The following is a 23,929-nucleotide window of genomic DNA, read 5'->3' on the forward strand; positions in this document are numbered from 1 at the left end:
CTTTGGCACTACTAAAATCACTTGGAGGAGCGATGTTTAAGTGACTTTACGATGAAGCATACGAAAAGGTGCTTCTTCTCACAAGTGATCATATCGATCTCACAATAAGTTAATAACCACTCCGGACAAGTCTTAAACCAGAGTGACCACATTAATATAAAACCGAATATGAGGATTTGAACTTGGATGTAAAAGGAAGAGCACACTAAAGTTATCTATATCTGAAAATGGGGATTTGAACTTAGATGTAAAAAGAAGAGCACACTGTTTTAACTAATTTGGCTCGGTACAAATATGTCAAAACCAATTAACTATTGAATTAGAGTCAAGCAGTTGATGACCATGATTTTTGTAGTCGAACGATGGTCTTTGAAGTACTTGTGATTGATGGACACCATTTTATCCATATAGAATGAAATTCTTCCATTTTCAAGTATGAGGATTAAATTAGATGGTGTCACATGCTTTTACCCTAAATAGACACTTTGAAACACATGGTACAAATAAGTAAATAACACAAAACATTGTCGTCTACAAAAATTTTAGCTTGCATGGGAAAACATTGTGATGGTTAGTCCTTCCCTTTTGTCTACCTATTTTCAGGTACATGGTGACTCACGATTAAATGATCATAGGTCCAATATATTTTCATGTAATTCTATTGTTTGAGGATATTATGCGATTATTACTTTTTATTGTTATTGACACGCTAAAATAAATTATTTTTCCTTCTAAATATATATAAGTATAATTGAAAATATCAGTGTTCTAAAAGTTCATGCCTAGCGCCACTTAGGTCCCACCTAAATGTTAGACAGCTGATCGCTGTCACAATTAATCCCTAAGCATTTAACAAAATAGGAAAAGGGAGCTTAGACCTACTTAGGTCACGACTCTGACTAAGACAAAAAATAGATAACTTCAATTTTGCATTTTATTTTTTCAATAAATTGTAAGAGATTTGTTAGATACTTAGATGAACAATCATTATATGCTCGTTCCCCATGTTTTGAATATGTTCTAATACTTTATAATTTGTATGTCATTCTACTTTGCAATTTATGAGTCCTAATACAATTATGTATTTTTTTTTAGGTATAACTAGACATTTATATATATGGTATATAATATATTTAATTAAAATTAAAAAAAAAATATCGTCTAGGCTTCCGCCTAGACAACTAGGCGCTAAACCCGTACTCACCTAGGCTCCCGCTCAAACTACTAGGCGCTAAACCCCTGCTCGCCACCCGACCAGCACCTAACGTTTTTAAGAATCTTGAAAAATACACTTAGAAGGAGTATACAATGACTTTTTCAAGGTGTTAATAGCAATGCATACGGCATTAGTATTGGCACTCCAAAATGTCAAATCCCACTCGTCACTATACAAATTTTCTCTTGCATTTTTATAAATTGGGACCTACCCTAACCCTAACATGCGAGAGCAATCAATTAAAATGATGATCGAAAGAACTTGTATATTAAATAATGCTAAGTTTACATCGGACTAACTTTATATTTTCCTTTTTTCTTCCTTATAGGTGAAGTATAGAAGACTAAAAAATGAGCGTTAAAAACTAGCCAAAATCAACAATTGATTAGACCAAGATGTTTGATAAAACTTATTTGTGACCGAAAACATCATATTGTAACTTATTTATATGATCAATCATATTGTTGCCTCTCAAGTTAATAGATGAATGCTCTTATTCACTCTATCTACAAATCGTTTACACGAATTTTTTTTTTCTTTCTTTTAATGTGTGCCAGTTCAGCCACCCTTAATATAGGAAAGATAAAAAAAAGGCTTTGATATTTTTGTAGAGTGAAAAGTAAAACGTAGGAAGTTAGAACATTAATAAATAAAAAGGATGGTCTAAACTGAAGATTGGGTAGGTGTTGAAATGAAGATGGAACTTTGCAAATGTCCAAACGGAGCCGGATGCATGAAACGGAAAATGTGCAGAGAGAGGAAACCTGAGACAAAATAAAAGCCTCCTAGACTTTGCGTCCAATATGGGACCCACAAACCATTATTTGGTGGGTCTTAACCATGTCATAGCTGACGTCATACACATACAATGTGAACAGTGAAGCCGATCCTCCCTTCTACGTACGCGACACGTCTTCCTATTATTTCCTTTGGTGAGCCACACAACACAAGCACCGTTTTTGTTTTGTTTTGACAAATTATTGGTAAGTAAGTTAAACTCTTAATTCTTAGAACTACTTCAATTCTTAGAGAAAAACTCAAATTTTAGATTCTAAATCCACTTCACTTGCTCCAATCCTTGAGTTAAATATGAGTTTTAACCCAAAACTCATTAGTGGAGTAAATTTAGGCCATAATTTCCCTCTGAGTTAGTAGGTTGCCCATCATATATGTGAATTTTTTTATTTTTTAGTGGAGCAAATTTAGGTCATAATTCCCCTCTGAGTTGGTGGGTTTGCCCATCATGTATGTGAATTTTTTTAGTTTTATATTTATAAATTCATTAAATCTAACAATTAAGATCTTATACGATCAAATCTAACAGTAAAAAAACAAACAATCTAACGGTACAAATTTAAATCTAATGGCTAAAATAATTATAAAAAAGATATATGCTTCATATTCTTTCATAGTGTGACATCCCACATCGCCCAGGGGAGTGATCCTTAAATGTATATTCTCATCCTTACTTAGCACGAGGCCTTTTGGGAGCTCACTGGCTTCGGGTTCCGTAGGAACTCCGAAGTTAAGCGAGAAGGGGGCTAGAGCAATCCCATGATGGGTGACCCACTGGGAAGTTGCTTGTGAGTTCCCAAAAACAAAACCGTGAGGGAATGGTAAGCCCAAAGCGGACAATATCATGCTACGGTGGTGGAGCGGGCCTGGGGAGTGGTTCCCCCCCCGGACCGGGATGTGACAATTTGGTATCAGAGCCTAACCCTGGCCGCGTGTGTGCCGATGAGGACGTCGGGCCCCTAAGGGTGTGGATTGTGACCTCCCACATCGCCCAGGGGAGTGATCCTTAAATGTATATTCTCATCCTTACCTAGCACGAGGCCTTTTGGGAGCTCACTGGCTTCAGGTTCCGTAGAAACTCCGAAGTTAAGCGAAAAGGGGGTTAGAGCAATCCCATGATAGGTGACCCATTGGGAAGTTGCTTGTGAGTTCCCAAAAACAAAACCGTGAGAGAATGGTAAGCCCAAAGCGGACAATATCGTGCTACGGTGGTGGAGCGGGCCCGGGAAGTGATCCGCCCCGGGCCGGGATGTGACACATAGTGTTCAACAAGTTTCATGGTGTCAATTTAGTGGTTTTTCAATATTTATCGGAATCTAAATATTTTTAAGTTAAAATGTTCATAAAATTAAATTAGAATAGTCTACATAAATTTATTTTTAAGAAAGTTACTTCAAGAAAAATTATCCAAAATTCATTATTTAGTAATCTCGGACTAAAAATTTAACCCATAAGTTGGAGCAAAAAAACTGTTTCTGGGTTAAAAATTTTAGGCTTTAACTAAGGGTTGGAGATGGTCTTAGAGAGACGAAAATTTATGATGATCAAACCCGCACCAAAGCGCATATGTATGATTGATCTCCATTGCGTAAAGTGTCATATGCACACTTGTTTGTTAAAAAAAACCACCCTTTTGAATATTGAAACCCAATCTTTAATAAGGTGTCATTATTGACACTCTAAAAGAAAAGGTTCTCTCTCTAAAATTGTTATTTTGTTTTATATTTTAGTAAATTTAGAACACATAATAATTTTTCATAGTGTTAATTACCTCTGTTTCCAAAATAATATTATTTTTTAGGTTTTTTCTTATCAATAGAGATGCTAGAATTTAAACTTGAGAACTCCTTTATATTGAAAAGGGAACCATACCGGATCAATAGTTAGTTTTTCAGCAGAGTAAGTTGATATCAAAAGCTAAGATGCATGCCACATTCAATACCATTAAAGTTTTATTGATATTGTGGAACCATGGTTTTTTAGGGTTAAAGCAAGGCAAATCAGAATACGCATACCTTAGAAGTCGATTCTGTATTCGACAACTCCGATCGGATTGAGCTACGCAAACAGACCAATGATGCCACCACATCTTACTGTACTCCGGAAAGGTGGGCGAATTTTCCCTGGCTTCACTAAGATTGACCATTCTTGTTCGGCAAGATATGAAAACTTGATCCGACTGGGGATCAGATGAGTTTCTTTGAATTCTAGTTTTATTGTTTGGCTTCCCTTATCAAATGTTATAAATTGTACCACACATGCTCTAGTTAGTTTTAGGGTTAAAATACTTCTTTGGGATCATGTTGCTAGAAATATTCATCTCAAGAGCTTAATTTCTCTACATCGAAGGTTTGTTCATTCATATACATTTCATGCCATTAGTTCTAGTTCATTATGTCTAGTGGTTATGTCTAGTCAATTCTTCTTGCTGCTGTCACGCAAGCTGGGCACACATTTTAAGACAACCCACATGGGCTTTCTAATAGTTTTTCCCATAGAGTGTTTTTCAACCTTAGATACTTTCTGATTTCTTTTGCACATGACACGTAAACTTTCCATTCCCTCTTTTTGTCTGAAACAAAGCCATACTATAAAAGCACAATCTAGGGTTTCTTTTTCATTTGGCTAGGAAAGTTTTATTTTCTGTTAAAGATTGTTTTCAGCTTGAAGCTACCCTTTGGTACTTACTTGGAAAACCCTAGCCACAAAATCACATTCATGCACTAAACACCCACATCATTGCTTATTAGGATAACATTGCTTTTGTGATTTTGATCTTTGTTTTAGGTCAAGCTTCTCTAGTTTCAAATCTTTAAGTTGACCACTTTTTGGATTCGCGTCAGTTTCATCTTTCAAGTGTTTGACTTGTGAAATTGACTAGACATCAAATCCAAATTTGCATGAACTTCATCATAACATCATTTGCATAAGTTGATTGGATTTTGATGCCACAAGGTGAAGAGCTTAGGAGGAGCTACCACTTCGTGAAGACCAAAGGAATCCATATCATGAAAGGCAAGGTTGCACACAGGTACAAGCTGCGCCGTAGATTAGGATCTAAGGATTGAGCTTGTGTGGATACTTTGTAAGAATCTTAATTTCACTAGTGGATTGGACTCAGTGGAGAGTCCCTAGTTTTTTAACCTAGAGGTGGTTTTTTCGGCCAAAAACATCTCGTGCAATTTATCGCTTTTCTAGTTCACTTATCTTCCTTTTGCCTATGATATATGCTCATCATTATCCACAAATAGATAAGTCCTTGCAACTAAGCTTGTCAATATTAAAATGTGCACTAAACTGGATCTTAGTTAACTAGGAACTTTTTAGTAAACTAAACTTTAATTTGACTTCTTTCGCTGTGAGTAAACTATCATATCTGAGCTTAGTTGATGAGTCTTGTTGACTAGTCAGATAAGCACGTATATAGATTTTAAATTGAATGTTATTCCACTTGGTACCAATTTCAGTTTCCTATATTCATGAAGATTCCTACAATTTAGGGATTGGCGTGCGCCATAGGTAATCTCACTTCATAAAAAATATAAAAAATATAAAAAAAAAGTTTCTAGTCATAGATATCCTCTTGCATTCTCTTGGTTTAACACGAATTTCATATCCTAAAAGAGTCTTTCCCGACCAGTATAAATACCCTTATCTAGAGAAAATCTCTGGTAACAATTTGGTAATACAATTCACTCGTGCAGACTCTTTGTCTATTCTCTTGCACACTGCTTAAGTCTTAATATTGCTTACTAACTAGACCGTCGGAAAGCTTTTGGTCAGTACCCATAGGTACCTAAGGTTTGACTTCGATTATTTGCTTTCTTACATGTAGCCGGTGGCGCATGAATTTGATTCCAACATTTTTTTTATTACAAACGAAAACATTTTGGTAATTTCGTGAAAAATCTATCAACATCCTTGTTAAATTGTCACGTGAATGACCATGTGACCACCATTTTAAGGGTATTTTTTGTCAAACCAACTCCTCCACTTAAAGAGAATATTGACAGATTGACCAAAAATGATTTTCGATGGAGAAACTTAGAAACCACTTCTATCAATTTTCTTTGTTAGAGACCCAAGTAAAGAGTTACGCTAATTTCAATGATTATTTTGACTAAAAAGACATTTAAATGATCTACTTCTTATTTCCAAATTCATACTAATACTACTAGACTCGCAGCTATAGCATTATACCTAAGGGTGTGACACGCCCCGATCCCGATGTCCGAAGGATAGTGGGATGGCCACGTGCTGGCCGATACCGGAGGGTGATGCAAGCCGTTTTATGAATGCATGAGTACGATAAGAATACACTAAGAAAATTAGTCACAAGCGTTACGTCGAGACGGTCAACGAAAGTCAATGTTCATGCCTCAAGGGCAATTTGGTAATTTCATACATTCGATAATATAAAAATACGACAAATTTAGGACGGGGTATCACATGGTGAGTTCAAAAAACCGAAAACCGAAAAAAACCAAACCGAACTAAGACAACCAAAACGAACTGAAATTGGTTGGTTCGATTTCGATTTTGATAGTCCTAAAATCGAACCAAACCAAACCGAACCGATATATATTTATTAATTATTTAATATATATTAATTATGAAAATGAATGAACATGCTAAACCAAGCCTACCTGGGAAACTAACTTGACACAAATTCTTCCTTGGCCATTTTCTTTTGCCTTTTCTTTTGCTGTAGCCACCTTCAATTGATGATGAATATTTATGTTCCTTTGAGGAACCTCCTCACTTTATCCTTCTTTGATAGTTATTCCTATTAGACAAAATTTTCTCCATCAAAAACAGTTAGAAATCTTCAAAGATTTGTTTAGAGTCTAAAACATTTAAGCTCAAGCATAATTTTCCATATCAAATTAAAACCTCTTAATTTGATCCACACTTGAACAATGCGTTGTAAAATTTGGAATATTATTTCTTCAAAATCATATTATTTCTTTGTAAGAAGTTGACATCTCCATCTTTTGACAGTATTCAAAGAATAAAACTGAAACCGAAACCGAACCAAAATCGGACAAAAAAACCGAACCGAAATTTTTTTAACCGAACCAAACGGAACCTTCGGTTCAATTTGGTTTTGATTTTTGCAAAAAACTGAACCAATTGGAACCAAACCCACCCCTAATTAAACCCAAAAGAAAAACATAAATCTTCTTTGTCACCTAGTTTAGAAATATCCAAACAATTTTTGTCAATTGGCCAACCAAATTTCCTTGGCTTTCGATTATTATTATTTTTTTTTCTAGACTAAGTTATTCAACAATTAGCACTGAGCTAATACAAACTAGATCACAGTTGGCACCTTTCTATTATTATATTTCCTAATTTTTAATTAATCTGTTGTATAAAAAAGGATAAGGTGACTAATCACAAGTACCAGTTCGGTTTTGTGGATTTCATTTGGTTTATTTGTGCTCGAGACCAACTTGCCGGCTAGAGTTGTACCATGAAATTTAATAATTAGAGTTTGGTGTAATGACTCAACCAACATACATACAAAACTGCATGAATAACATCCACATGAAATCCTCATCGAACTTTATAAGGGAAATATAATAAATTAATAAGTTTTTTTTTTTTTTTTGGGGGCCATAAATAAGGTTATTGATTGATATTTGGACACCATCACCATACCAGGAGCAAAAAATAAGAAAATGTTGTAGGCATAATTTACTAAACAATTATGGAAGCTAGAAAGAGAGAGAGAGGGTGAGGCATAGATAGGGAAGGAGAGAGATGTGTAATTGTGAGTGTGTGTTATTCGACCCATTTGTGGCTTTATTTATAATAGTAGGGAAGGTTAATTCCTTACCCTTTAGGATTACAACATTTAATAGGTAATCTACTCCTAATAGGAATATAAGATATATTCCCATATCTAATAGGATTTACACAATCACATTTCTATTCCAATAGGACTGCAACACTCCCCCTTGAGTGTGTAAATACTCAAACAGATGGCGCATCAGGTCTTCAACATTGAAGTAAGTACAGTTGATGAAGTCGTTGGCATAATGAGCGAATGTGAGTCTCAAATCAACGGAAGAATGCATAAAAAAGTAAAACTCACAAAACCTCGCTATGGTAAAACCCAAGGTAGGGAAAAACCTATAGTTTAAGGAGAAAAGTGAGAAGTTGCATTAAGTCAAAACTATACGTCTTTTGGACGCAAGTAGAAGAGCTAACAAGGGTATGATTAGCCCAGGATGGGTGCCTCGTTAAAACCTAGTTAGGTAGCAAAAACTCAATGGGAAAAATGCTCTTAATCGTAGGGAAAAAGAGTACATTAAGATCAAGTAAGTATACTTTTGGACACTCCCACTAAGTTTGACATAACTTCCAAATGAGAACTACAAGCCTTGCATATGATAGTTAGGCATACTAATTCCTCGAACAAGCTTCTAGAAGGTTGACTTCAACAGTGATGTCATGTAGAGGTCGGCAACGTTGTCTGGGATCGGCTTGCATGACTTCAATCTCCTGATGCTCTGCTGATGTAGATGTAGACGCAGTATGTCTTGGCGTTGACTTTGTTGATGTATCATGTCTTGGTCGGGTGGATACATTTGGCATAGTCTTCATGGATCATTGTCGGGACTCAACGATGGATGAAAACACAACAAGTACTTCGAATATGCTCAACAAGAACTCCTAACCATGTCTTACTTGTCGCGTAGTGAAGTGAGGTGAGTCTTGGAACGATTCGAAGATTTCGCAACTACGGTCATATCGTGGACCTCCAAGATATTGCGATATCTCTAATGGTAAAGACATAACCATTCAGGGATTTTGCCTTGTGTGGATTTGATAAGTAACCAGTGTCAGCATAATAAACAAGGTAAGCATCATTTCGAGGATCAAGGGGTTGGATCCGCTCGAGATGCGTTGGGATTGCCCATGTAGTACCTTCAGAGTACGTCTTTAATACCAATTCAGTGGTTGTGTGTAGGCACAGTGCTGCATCTTTACCAAGATCAACAGCAAAAGAGATGTCTTGTCTAAATACAATGAAGTACAACGAAACACAAAGTTGAACTTAGATATGGAATTTCGGATTCCATAACCTCTTCAAGAGTCTCATTTGCATATAACATATGGACAATCAAAAGTCTACTCAAAAGTAACACATTCGAGGTGTAGTTCGACTGGTAGACCAAAATACCGTTAGAACAATGGAATAAGATTTTATAGTTTAACACGTAAGGGCATAATTCATATCCCTGACTGATCAAATAATCATTTAGACGGGTATACCATATCCGTCGGATTGTAAGTGAATGCCTTAAAACGAGTTAAGAGGGTGTTTCGTGGTTTTGGAACTATTTGAACCAATCCATGTAATTCTTCAGGAATTTAGATGTAAATCTCCATATCTATATCCCTATGGAGAAAACGCTAACCACATTTCATAATGCTATTATCAATCATAGGACGTTTTGAGATAAACCTTGCGCCGTAAGGCGTGCATCATATGCACTATTTCATTCATCTCATAACGCTTCATTTCCCACTCGTAACACAATAGGGTTACCTTAGGCAGTGTAGGAACAGCAGGTCTAATACACACTTTGGTAAGAAATTTGACCTGGATTGTAATTTCAGTTGTCCAATCAGTTTTACGTTGCCACTTAATCAATAGAACACGGTTCGATATCATCGTTTTTCATTTATGTCGGTAACTACCATATAAGTGAAAACATCATCGATGATAATCTCATTTCAATTCCATTTAGCTTATCCAAACTAGTATACTAGACCAAGAACTTTAAGTCTCGGGAGAAATCCGAATTAATCTCATGAGATGGAAATGATTTGAGATAGCGATTGAGTTTAGATTCATTGTTGTGCCATGTTTTCCTCTTCTAGGGAAGCGAATCCTAAGAATCGAATGATCTGTCGTGTTCCAGGCCAAGACAGATTGATTGGCTATCCGCCCGTTTACCGGACTGTCCAACAGGGGCGTCCAAACCTTCCAACAAGGGCGGCACACCCTCTAAGGATGTTGACTTGATGTCTGTTGAGTACGTCTATCCTTGCAAGCATGTTTGCAGCTGGTATATGATCTCGTCACTTTAGCTAAATCAGAGGAATACGTCTGGGGTAACATTCTAAAAACTAGAATTCATCGCACTTGCTTATCACACTTGTGCGGTATAGGGATCGAGATGAGACATAGTGGGCAACGTCCATGCAAATTCTATAGGAACGTTGACGTTTTTATCTCCCCTTAATGGTGGGAAGACTATCTCATTAAAGTGACAACCAGCAAATGAGCGGTAAAAAGATCGCATGCAAGGGCTCTAAAAGAGCTAGTGTGAAGGAGAATCATGATCGACAAAAGATACACATCCTTCTTTGAGGACCCATGGTGGTACGTTGCAGTGGAGCAACTTGGCACATGGAATGCTCACCAAATGCGTAAATACGAAAATCGTCAAGTTCGTACCATGTAACCAACTTTAACGTCATATAGGTTGGGTGGCAATGGGTCTTAAGGTGAACCAACATAACTGCGTACAAGGATTGCATAGCCCTACACAGAAACCGAAAACTTGGTACGTTTACCAAAATTCGGGTGATCATTTAAATTGCGCTTTATGATCACTAGGCCAGGCTCTTTGAGGTGAACATGGGAATTCAATGTTCAATTATAAACCCAAAATACATGCAATACTTTATCGAAAACCATCGATATAAACTCTCTGGCATTATCCAGTCTCCTAGACCTTAAGGGATAAGTAGGGTGGTGAACACTTAATCGGCTATGAGGTTTAGCAGCAATGTGTGTGGACAAACATGTGACCAATTTGTCGATTCATCAACCAAAACCATAAATATTTATATAGTCCGTATTTTGGTTAGATTAGTCCACATATATTCCCTTGAATTCACTATGAAAAGAGAGTCGTGTCGTATCTTTATGAGGAATGATATAGAAAATCAAGTTCCTTAATGAGCATGCTTGGCAAAGTGTGTTTGTAGGCAGAATATCCTTACTTCAGATAAGGAGATGCGTTGTAGCATCATTGTTTGACCTAAGTGTCCCAAAAGGTCGTGCTAAAGTAAGTAAACTGCTCAATCACCAAGCTCCAGGTCGGCCATATGTGGTGTATTCCCAGTTGGAAGACAACCCATTGGTCCCAAATCAAAGCTTCAGGCTCATTTTTGGAGGTGGTGCAAAGATATTTCACTTTATTTTCTTTAGTAGTTTCATTTATGATCATTGTCATCTCGAATATCCTTAAAAACTCAACGTCAGGGAGAATTTAAGGTCCCTTAAATGGTAATTCAGTACCATTCATACAACGAGGAACGTACCAAGGCTCTTAATTAAGTTGGATAGACCTGAAGTCGTTGTTAGATATGTGATTTAGGTGTAAAGTTAGTGTGCGTAGTACGCATTCATCAAGACAACTAACTTTCCCACATTCCTACCTAATCATGTGTGTAATTGAATTGGTCACATGTATTAAGAAACATGATTCAATTAACTCATATTCGAGGACAATATTAATAAGATTATCCATAAGTAAAACATACACCAAGCTTGAATCCAAGAACATGGAAAAATGTTCACAAAGTAAATGGTTTAAGGGGATTCGATCAACAAGGCCATCCATGTCAAAATTCTGCTCTTCCAATGATGTTTGATGGAGCAAAATTAGTCTCACATATTGACTACTAGAATGGTACTCCTCAATAACATTGGTAGGGGCACGAACAGGTGCATAGCTAATGATCTATTCCATCGATACGGAAGTAGATTTTGCAGGGTTGAGGCTCGGGAATATTATCCCTTATTCTTGAAGTTTTAGATCTTAGGTACCAAGGATCACGCTTCGGGCATGATGCCACACCTTGGCAGGCCCTGATTCTACCCTATGTTTGTAGTAGTTATCAAATCTAAGAATTTGGTAAACTCCCGCTTTCTACACTACTGCTTCAGGGGTGAGTTAGAAACATGGAAGGATGAGAAAAGTATTCTCCAGTCAAAATTCGATCGGATTTATAAACTTCAGAATTGTACTCATTCATAGATGTAATCATAGTGTGCTTCAGGCAATGTCTTTCATGATTAGACAGTCCGTATGAGCGAGCCAAAGAGCCATGGAATCGTCATTCATGAGGTACTTCCGTTGGTAATGCTTTGGTCATAAGTCTTCGAATGAAGATCATGGCGGAGGCTTATTCAGCCTTCCATGCCATTGTTGGCTTCAATGGTTTCTCAGCTTCTTGATAGTCAAGTGGAGATTCACGTCTTGTACCCCACATAAAGTGGTTTTTATTAGAAAACGTTCAAATCAGGAAATATAACTTTTGATGGTTCGACAATCCACTAAATTGGAGGGAATAAGATTGTGATTGGTGCTATAGGAATGAATCATCCATAAGCATCAAAGTTAGAACATTTATATCCTAAGACATGGTTTTCATGAAAAATTCGGGTTTTCATGAAAAATTCGGGTTTTCATGAAAAATTCGGGTTTTCATGGGTGTATTGTTTTATGAAAACTTCGGGTTTCAAAGGCACTAAAGTTGAAACTAGAGGTTCAATTTAATTTATAAATGTTTAGTTCATAAAAGAGAGGTTCCTGCAAGAAACACATAATGCAATATACAACTAACTGTAGTGGATTTGAGTTGCTTCAGGGACTCACGTGTGAGTGCTTCGAGACTACAAAAGTATGTCAACGGTTCAAAGTATAAAAATAAATTATTGAATCATTAATGTCCAAAAGTGGGCTTCAGGCCAATAATTTTGGATTAATTATCAGATTAATGGTCTACATGTCACTTTTAATTAATTTAATAGATCAGGACCATTCGGGGTCGATCGTAGAAGCAAACATAATGACTTCGGGTCATATTCACTTTAGATAGCGGCGGACCAAGTGACAAGTGAATTATAACTTAATTAGCGTTAACCAAAAATGTCCCAAAAATATTTGGGTATGGTTAAGAAGCGAGGGATGCCAAAATATGGCATCAGGTCAAAAAAAGGGACGCAGCCCAACATATTTAGGTTGGTTGCAATACATAGGACAAGGCTGCAAACCAGTTGGGCCTTGGGGAAACGGCTGCAAACCAGCCCAATTCGCTGCAGTGCAAGCTGTAATCTTGTTGCAGATTGGGCCGAGGGAATGGGAAAAGCCTAGCACGTGCTGATATGTTGCTTAAAGGGTTGCGGGCCTAGCAACTTTCACAAACCCAGTCTGTGACGCTGGCACAAGCTGCTGGCTTGGTGCGGCTCATCATGGATGAAGCCCAGCACACTGTGTGACGCCTCGATCTCAACATACGTCCAGGATCGACACGTGACGTCACCAAATACTCGTCTCTAACATACCCCGCCTCCGGAAAAAGGTAAAACATAACTTAAGATCCGACTGCACAATTATTCTTCGTAGACTTTATGGCTGCATCTAACATCCTCGTTAGACTACCTACGTACCCTAAATAGGGATCAAGCCATTCGTAGTTCATTACTTCACTACACTCGAACATTCGTTACATAAGTCGTTATGTCCCAACGAAATACCACATTGCATATCATGCAATATTTCAAAGAACAAACAACGAAGCACAATCATATTCTCTCGCCATATTTATCAACAAGTCTAATCATAACAACAATGATATCCAACATAATAATCCCACATGACGAATAACATTTCCACTTCATCAATCACATAAATCATCACGTTTCCCACATAAAATCACAATTCATAGCGTGTAACATATTAAAGAATTAACAAAGCACAATATTATTCTCTAGAAATATTAATCAACTAAACTAATCATAATCACAACACTCATATCCAATGTCACTCCACAGTCCTGTCAATTAATCAATTCGTGAATCAAGATGTACAATCTGAGCACATAATTACGTTCATCAAGCAATGCGATAACAAAACATTTCACGAATTAAGAAACTCTATAATTCCCCACTTGGATTATGAGTAATAAACATGGTAATTCTAATTTATTTTCATAATATCTATTGTGGGTAATTCCCATCTACTCTGATTTAGGATTCTAAGATCACCTTACGGAATGAACAAGAGCAAGGATTCCGAACCACTCAACGGAATCCAACGACATCGGGTTCTGGACCACTCAATGGAACCAAAATATCAAGCGGTTTCTCGTAATCTACCTAGACTTGTCATATGTAAAGTCAAAGTCTGCATTATGGGATTAGTGCACTGGCAAATCAATCACTCAGATAAACTACGAGGCTCGGGTAAGTGACAATAATATAAGCATGTGATACACTAATGAAACCAACCATCAATCACAATTTATAAACCTTGAATATAAATCATTCATAAGAAATCAATACCAAACTTTTGAAAACTCCAAGGGAGTCACCCAAACATCCAACGGTTCGTCTGAAACAACCACAACATCTCACAACCATATTCTCATACACATAATGAAAAGTAAGGTTAGAGCGACATAGTTCGGCCGAAGTCTACATCTTTGAAGCTATCTCAATCCAAACTCAATGATATCCAAGGGGGATGCGATCCCGGATCATCACTCAACGGAATCGCGGAGTAAGAGGGATTCCGGACCATCACTCAACAGAATCCAAACCAATATACAATTCCGGACCATCACTCAATGGAATCGTGGAGTGGAGTAGGAAGGATTCTGGACCATCACTCAACGGAATCCAAATCATGACACAATGGAATTATGGAGCACAATGCATAAAAACCAATCAATGAAACAACCCATTAATCAAGTTACTCAAGTCACAAAGACTCAACGAAACGAGAATGAAATAATGACACAAGCGTTGACACATGTTTCGAAGCAACAAACCCCATAACAATGGTTAACGGTCCATTACTAGCCCTCACCTTTCATTAAATCAAGCCAATCACACAAAACAAACCATATTTCCAATATGCACGTCAAATCCCACTTCATATAACTACATCGATGGCTAAATATAAAATTAACAATTTATAGGAAACATAATTATAAAACCATTTCATATTCACATATATTAGAGTCACTCACATTTCATCATATCATACCATCTATGCAAATCAACCACCCTTCGAATATGCACATCAAATCACATATCACGATCTTCATCAGTACACAAGCCGAATCATGTTTAATGAACATAGGTCTATGGCTAAATATATATATATATAATCACATTTCAATAGAAATCACATTATAAAACCTAGTCATATTTACAGATGATACCAATATAAGAAATCAAGGTAATAACGATATCACATATGTTCAAGTCACTCTCTAACCAATGTAGGCCCACTAGACTTCACTTAAGTCTCCCATAGTACTAATTTTATTATTTAGAACGTTTCGAGACGTTGACCAAAATTCAACTATCAGTCAATGATGGGGTCCACAATGATCTGCACCTCAGATTTATGATCCATAACTTCCCAAAGTCCACATTATGCTTCAAGAATAACATACTAAAATTTCATTATGATCCAACAGTCGGATTGTCGTCAATCACACAAACAAGTGGCGGTCCAAATTGATCACCACACCAAACACTTGAGTTTTGGGAAACCCAGCTAGACATAGGTTCACAGGGTCACTAGAAGGTATTTGGAACCTAGAAAACACTCGTGAACGATCCCACGCACCGCCACACGCGATGGTAGTCAAGATGGAGGGTTTAGAAACCCCGAATTTTCAACATTAACTAGATGAGCTCAAATTTATGTGGTAGCTAGAGCTAAACGAGGGAAACACTTTTCACAACTAGGCCGACGATAAATTCTAACCGGAAACCGTCCAAATTCACTGGAGAAAACCGGATTTCTAGGGTTCTAAACACCCAACTCTAAAATGAATACGAAAGCACAAACTAAGCATACCAACTTGAAGATTAAGAGTACATGAAGTTTCATACCTCACTCGAAAGAAATGGTTGCCGGAATCATCGGAAAAAATGACAAAACTGCCGAAAACGTGGGCTTTGTGGCTTCGAATTGCAAAAATGGAAAAGAAATTGGGAAATCTAACACTACAAAGATGTAGGGTTCATCAAGAGCTTTCTATGGACACCAAGATCACCCAAAACGGAGCTCGGATGAAGAAGATACAAACGGGTCAAGTTTGCGGGTTAACGGGTCCAAATCCCCCCTAAAACGGGTTAGTAGCAGCTCCCTGCCCATTTTTTTTTCTTTTCGGAAAACCTCCCCTTTTCTGGAGGTTTCACTCCCATTTATAGCATTTTGGTAAAATTACCGAAATGCCACCAACTTGAAACGACTCCAATTTCTCCGTTCTGACTCGAAAATAAGATCCGTTTATGCCTACACGCTCATGGAATCGAACTCTGCCTAACAAATTCAAGAGTTAACCGAAAAGGTCGAGAAAATTAGAAATGACTAAAGTACCCCTCACTTTGTTTTTCTCAAATTTGGAGAATTAACGAACTAGTTCCAATCAAAACTTCGAAATACGTCAAGAATAAAATAAAATAATAATTTTGGGGACGGGATATCACATGTTGGCTTCAAGTTTGGGGCCAAGAAGCTTAGCAAGGCTAGCTTCTGGTGAGATGGGTCGACGTAGGGATTGAGGTTGCATGCCCAATCGTGTGGAACCCAAGTATGTGGATCCAGCAACAGTAAAAAACCCAAGTTGTGGCCTTAGCCAAAAAATTCCGTAACCTTGTTTTTTACTTTTCTAAATTTCTAGGTTTAAAAAACCCTAATTGCTTCTAACTTATTTTGATTCTTTGACTCACAATTCCACATAGCATATATGTGTAATGCATGAAACAAATATATATATATTGACAAATATATATATATTGACAAATATATAAACATATACAATATATATATTGGAAGGAAAATATAAACATAGGGGGGTTCATGCATCATGGGGAATGTTTTCATGCTTCAAGGTCATTTCAAATATCTTACTTTATTTTAAGCGTACCTAATTGGCAGAAAACAATAAAAACCTTTTGTGGATGCAAATTTCCGCCTTCTTCTTCTTGGACAAAATTGCACCTACAAAACAATTAACACCTTAGGTCAAGGCCAAAAGCCTCACACGCCCACGATGAATGGGGGGGCTTTGGCCGAAGAACCTCCAATGCCAAAGTTAGAATTTAGAGAGAAAAGTGTTTGAGAGTTTTGGAGAATTTTAGCAAGAGTGAAGACTTACATTTTTAGAGAAAATAGGTAGTATATATAGGGCATGGCCGGTCCCCTTTGGAGAAAAGGTGGCCGGCCTTTGGGATGTTTTTCTGGGTGTATTTTGTGGTTAATGGGTGATTTATTTGGTAATTAATGGGTTAATTAGGTAATTAATCCATTAATTAGCCAATTAACACATTTTTAGAAGGAATAATTTTGGAGGTTATGGAATGAATAAAATAAATAGCTAATTGATTAGCTAAAAAGGGGAAAGTGAGGTAAAAGATATATGGAATGAAATAGGTTTTGGGAGTTACCTTGTAGAAGGGATTTGATGTGATAGGTTTTGAATTGTTGCCTACTTTGGGCACTTTTGACTTGGTTGAAGGATGATTGCCCGCTGCTCGCACGTAAGAATCCGGTTATGCCTCAAGGGTATTTTTGTCCTATTTTGTCCAAAAATCCATGTGTCGCCTTTATTTTTGGCTCCACAAATGCCCCCACACCTGTTGGGCTGCTTGCAGAAAAGGGCAATAGGTGTAGAGATTTTCTTGCTTTAGGAAACTTTGGACTGCTTTCTATTTTGATGTAGATTCCCTCTTTAATAGGAAATTAAATCCTTCTAGGAAAGGGAAATAAATTTCTCTCAAAGCCTATTTAAGTCCACCTTAAGTGGGTTATTAAATCAACTTTGACGAGTGATTTATTATACCTTACAAGAGAGAGAGCTTAGAGGATATTTGTTCCCCTTCCTCTAGCAATCTTCTACATCTTGCCCGTGCAAAGGAGCATCTTTCGTTGCTTTCTTCATTTTCTCCATACCGCACTGATGTAAGAAAAATTTCATTTTTCTTGTCTTCTTCTTGGATAGTGCTGTCGCAGGGCAGCCATTGGGGTGGTGCAGCACGTCGGTTGGCAGGGGCCAGGAGTCGACTCGGCATGGGCTGAGGAGGTGTTGTGGCAGGGACCACTGCTTTAGGCTGCTTGGCTTGGCTAGAACCAAGGGCAACTTGTGTGGCTGGGGCCGCGGATTATGGCGTTGGGTGCAATGCTAGGTAGGCTACATGGCTCATGTCCTTTGGGTTCTTGGACATAACACAGACCAGGCCGACGATTGAGAGAAATGATGAGGTTGCGGGCCTCATGGGCTGCCAGAATGCTAGGCAGGCATGAGCCATGCATGCTAATCCTCTGCCTGCTAGTCCGAGAGAAAAAATGAGGGAAAAGCCAGTATAAGTTGAACTCCCCTGCTAAGTACCACGAATAACGTTGGCTGTTTAGTCTTCTTCGTCAAGAAAAAATATGGGTTGCTCCCAAGAGAGAAGATGAATAAGATCAAGGCGGATGCATTAGCTTGTCTGAATGCTGTCGTGGAGCCTATTATGAATGAAGGTGGAAAGAAAAGATCTTCCCCGCCTACTTAAGAGATGCCGGTTGAGAAAAACTGAAAACTTCCTCTGCTGCTTGTGAGGGTCTGCCTGCTGCTGAGAAACCTGTGATTAACATGACCTCTTCCAATGGGAAGAAAAATAAGGCTGCTAGATCTGAGCCTGTGGCGTCTGCCATGTCGAGAATGGCTAGTACAATTGTTGACAAAATTGCTCAACGTAAAGATCCTATCATGCCCCCAGTGCCAAACTCTGTACCGAGATGTCTGTTGGGAGCTAAGTTTGGTTCATATTTGGAGAGGCTTGCTATTATAAAGAGTGATAAGGTGGACTCTGATGCTAAAGTGGCGCCAAGGCCCACTTCTTCTACTGTTGAGACTGATTTGCCTGCTAAGAAGGAGGAGACTGCTCGCGTGGGCAGTTGTGAGAAATCCACTAAGCCTGCTTCTAGGAAGGCTGCTGAGATCTGTGTGCTCTTGAAACCAGATCTGCTTCAAGACATGGACGTTTGTGCCAAGTTTGTTGATGGCATTAAAAAAGTTTGTTTGCCCAAGTTCCTTTGTGAAGCATACGACCCAATATAGAATGACTGCTCTACTTGCTATGATGCATATATAGCAAGACTGCCAAGGAGGTGGTGAAGACTATGGCAGCTGAAGCTTATTCCTCGTCAGAGGAGATCAAGAGGTTGGACTTTGAGTTCGTTGCTTTAAAAGGGTCTAATATTTCTGCCCCTACTTCTCTGCAGCTTGAGACCGCTCGCCAAGATATCGTTGTCTTGCAAACTAGGCTTGACGCGATCCAAGTTAAGTATGAAAGTGCAGAAAAGGAGATTGGATGTTACATACCTCATATTCAAGATCTTGAGTTTGCAGTTTCTGAGCTTCATTACGCGTGCTACTTTTCTATAAGTAGACAGGCCTGCATAATCCATGCAGTCGTAGGTGTTGGTATAGAACTTTGCAAAGTTGTTAGCCATAGGCTTGGCAGCCGGATGCCTTACTTACAGAAGCAGACAAATCCGCATAACCACTAGGCTGTTAACCTTGGCTTTCTCCAATTCCGTAGGTTGCGTAGCAAGTATCACAACACTTTAAGACTTGGTGTAAGTCATTCCGCGCTTGGCAGAGGTGAAGCTTATCGACTACGTAGCATGTCGACAGTGGATAAAGCTTCGTATATGCATGCTAGCTTGTTTAACCTTTCACAAGAATGTGCGGTTGTATAAGTCTAGCATGGCTTTACTGCTCGAAGGGCAAGCCATAGGCAGTCTTCTAGAAACCGTAGGCTACCTTAGTGCACTTAGTAGCAGCTTTAGGATTCTAGGGCAGCCGTCCATCGAATATACTGCGTAATGTGCCCCCTCCGTCTCTAAGGCCCGGTTCCCCACAGATTAGGCCAAGAAACCCAAAATCCTTCAGTTAGCTAAGCCTTGAAAAAGACCATTGTGGCTACTTCTAGGAATCCTGGCGTAAGCCATCATGCATCTAGTTATACTAAAGTAGCCAGGCTCATCCACGTTTGGATATTTGGAGTGTAGAGTTTATCCTTCTGTCTTGGAGAGCTGACCCATGTGGGTGTTGGGGAATTGGTTTATCCTCTCACACTAGAGAGCATGGTTGGTCATTCGGGGGGCGTAATTCCTACGATGAGTCCCTAAGAAGGGCGCGGTCTTCTTTTGAAGTGTAGGAGTGATTAGTTATTGTAAGCATGCAACCAAGCTAAGTTGTGATTACTTTTGAATTCCTCATTGAAAAACGAGCGAAACGAATGAGAACTGAGCTATAAGGTAAGAACTACATAACAACTGGATAGTCCTTGGCTTGTGAGGTGGTCCTCGTCGAGCTGCTTGAGTCTTCGGGCTTTGATGTAGTGGGAGGTCACACATGGTACTTCTTCAGATTGTAGGCGCCTCACTGCTTTTCGATCTTTTTGTCGTTTCATGGTGGCGAGAGTATAATTACTCTTACCGTCTACTCTGCTGATCTTGTACGGACCTTCCCAGATAGGATCCATCTTTTTGGAGCTTTCTTTGTGGGCAATGATGAAGGTTTTTCTTAGGACTAGATCTTCGGGCTGGAACTGTCGGATCTTTGCCCTTTTGTTGTAGTTGGAGTGGAGCTGCTGCTAGTAGGCTGCGATGCAGATGATAGTCTGCTCACGCTTCTCCTTTACCAGATCTAAGTTTGTGGCCATCTCTTTACTGTTCTACTCAATACTTAGTAGTAAAGCGGTGATACTTAACTTGATGACATTGGGATAAATGATTTCTTCTGAGCCAAATGCCAAAGAGAGAAGTCTCACCGATTGCTCGTCTTTTGGTGGTGTGTTATGCCTGTAGACATCTAGGGAGTTCGTCTGACCATTTTCCCTTCTTGTTGGTGAAGGATTTCTTGAGGTAGTCGAGGATCATCTTGTTAGATGCTTCGGCCCGCCTTTTACCTTAAGGATATCTCGGCGTGGACATGTGTTGCCTAATGCCATACTTTTGGAAGAACTTCACCATACCTTTGCCCACGAATTACGGGCCATTGTCAATGACGATGGACTATGGGATGCCAAATCGACAAACGATGTTCCTCCATATAAAGTGCTCTATTCCGTTTGAGTCGTGGTCGTCTTGGGCTCTGCTTATTCCCATTTGGTAAAGTAGTCGGTTGCCACGATCATCATGCCTCTGCCCCCAGTAGCAGGCGGCATAAGTCCTACCAGGTCAATTGCCTACTATATGAACGGCTAAAGACTCGTATACGGGTATAGCTTGCTGGCAGGCAGTGCTGGTATCGGCTTGTAGGGCTGGCAGCGGTTGCACTTTTGTACTAACTTCTTAGCATCTTGGTGCATGGTAAGGAGTCGTGGAGATGAAGCCATGTTACACCTACCAGGAGATGCTTAATTGCCGGTATTGGACCATTCTAAAGCTAAATTATGGAGCAAAGGTTAGCTAGGGCCGTGTGGCGCACAGTAGGAGGTAGTGCTCAACTGCCGATACATGTTGCTCCTATGTAAAATCTTTTAGGGCGACGAGGACAAAACTTGCTTCCGAGTGTGTCATTCCAGTGTTCGTCTGCCCTTGGAGTGTCTTTTGGGCCTAGTTGTTGCGTTCGTCAGAAAACTTTGCATCTACCAGGGTCTACGCCTTTATCGTCGCGCGTTTGGATTGGGCGAAATAATTCGTCATGAGGATGACTTCATGCTTTTGAAGGTAAAACTTAAGCTTTCGGGTTTCAACAACTATCGCCAGAGTTAGCTTTTGAATTTCTGATAGCATCGATGAGAGCTTTTGAACTATGGAATACAGGTAGTCGGGCCCCCAACTCTTCTCGTATAATGGTAGAGCTTATTGCTGCTTCAGATACCATCAAACATGTGAATCAGTCTTCCTAGACTTCTGGTTTGGATAGTAGGGAGGTGATGTCGGTTACTTCTTTAAGTGTTTAAATGTGCATTGGCGAGCCTCGTCCTAAAGTGCATGCTTCTCTACTAGAGTGAAAGAGTATGGCAGAGTTAGATCTTCTTTCATGATTAATTTTTCAAATAGCGGATGGTCTGCCGAAAGTCCTTTTTGGAAGGCTGCTCTAGCTATCAAGTCGTTACATCCAACTATCCTTGCCTTTTTTTCTTTGAACCTCTTCACATAGTCACGAAGCTACTCTTTTGGGTTCTTCTTGACGTTAAACAAATGGTCGGACTTCTTTTTTATCGAACGATATGATGAATATTCTTTGGTGAAAACCACAGAAAGTTTGTAGAAACTCCGGATGGATTATGGCGGCAGGGTGTAGAACCAATCTTGCGCCTCGCCTTGTAGAGTGGTGGCAAATATCTTGCACATGAGATCGTCGTAGTTTCGATAAAGGCTCATTGCGCTTTGGTAGTTCTTTAAATGTCCATTCGGGTCTTCATCCCCTTTGAAAGTTGTGAAATATGGTATGCTAAACTTGCGTGGAGGCTCTGCCTGCTCGATCTCATCTGTGAACGGTGACCTGCTTATGTTGGTCATGTTTCATCGTAGTGCTTCGTCGGTGACCTCTTTGCATTGGAAATCACATAATCGCTTAATCAAGAGTCTCTCTACTTTTTCCTGGATTTGTCTTTGTTGGGGGTAGTGGAGCTCTTGGCTGCCCCTAGCCGTGACTTGCTAGTCTAGGCTGCTCTTTCATATGTTTGGCTCGTTTATGCCGCAGATACGGTGAGTGTGGTACGTTCCTAGCAGGCGAGCGAGTTCTTCGCAGGCTGCCGGTTGAACTTAAGCCGGATTGAGTGACTGTTTTTCTCCATCCGTTGTTCTGCTTACTCCGACGTGAGGTGGAGGATGCTCTTTGCGGGCTTAGTGGCAAATGAACATTTCGCCTGGAAGGCTGCTCATATTGACTATCGGAGTGTGACCCTAACCGTGAATGTATGCTCATCCATGGGCTTAGTCGAGAGTACACGCTCCTCCGCGCGCTAAGATGGGAGTATATGCTATCTCGAGGGTCCAATCGGGAGTGTACATTACCCGAACGTTCGGTTCGTGGCTGATCGAGTGGCTGTTTGCCAGGACGCTGCTGGAGAGGTTTTTCGTCTGCCCTTGTCCTATTTTAGGACACCTCGTCTAGGGCACGTTGTATCTCGGTGCACTGCAAGAGTTGGTTCACCAAGGTCTTCTGTTGTGCAAGGGCGCTCGTCAACTCTATGACTTGTCTAGACAAGTGTTATTTTCCATTTGGGTTGAAAGAGTTTGGAAGGAATGTATCTCCTTGAGCAATGGAAGTGTGGTAGACTCTAGGCACAAGATTTGAGTTGGGAAATGTCAAATCCGCAGAAAAATGTGATGAAAATGCTCCCGATTTCGATCATTGGTTTGAAAATTTAGAGTAAGGATAGTTGAACGAATCTTGGACCGATTTGGGCTGCTAGAAAAGCCAAGGGAGCAAGCTGGGCCACAGGAGTAGGCTACTCGGGGGAGGCAGGCTGTGCCGCGAGAATGGGCTGCTTGGTGGAAGCAAGCTGGGCCACAGGAGTAGGCTGCTCAGCGTGTGGCGCACGTGAGTGCGAGGCTTGGGCTCGGGCTCGTGCAAGCTTGGATGGCACGGCTTCGGCCATGGTGGAACCTCGTAGTGGTGGTGCCACTCCGCTTATGACCACATTTAGCCTCGTGGATCGCCGCAGTCCCATTTCTTAAGTATTGGAATTTTCACTTGTGGAATTTTCTAAATTTCTAGCCATTATATTCCTTTTTTTACGTTTTATCAAAGAATCTTTGCAATTAAAAAATTCTAATAATAAGAACGTATGAAAAATACAAGGGAACTAGAAAATAGAAAAAATAGAGAAAAAACCTTTTTACGCAAAAGTCTTCT

Source organism: Pyrus communis, chromosome 2 (assembly GCF_963583255.1).
Source record: "Pyrus communis chromosome 2, drPyrComm1.1, whole genome shotgun sequence".
In the NCBI taxonomy this organism is placed as follows: Eukaryota; Viridiplantae; Streptophyta; class Magnoliopsida; order Rosales; family Rosaceae; genus Pyrus; species Pyrus communis.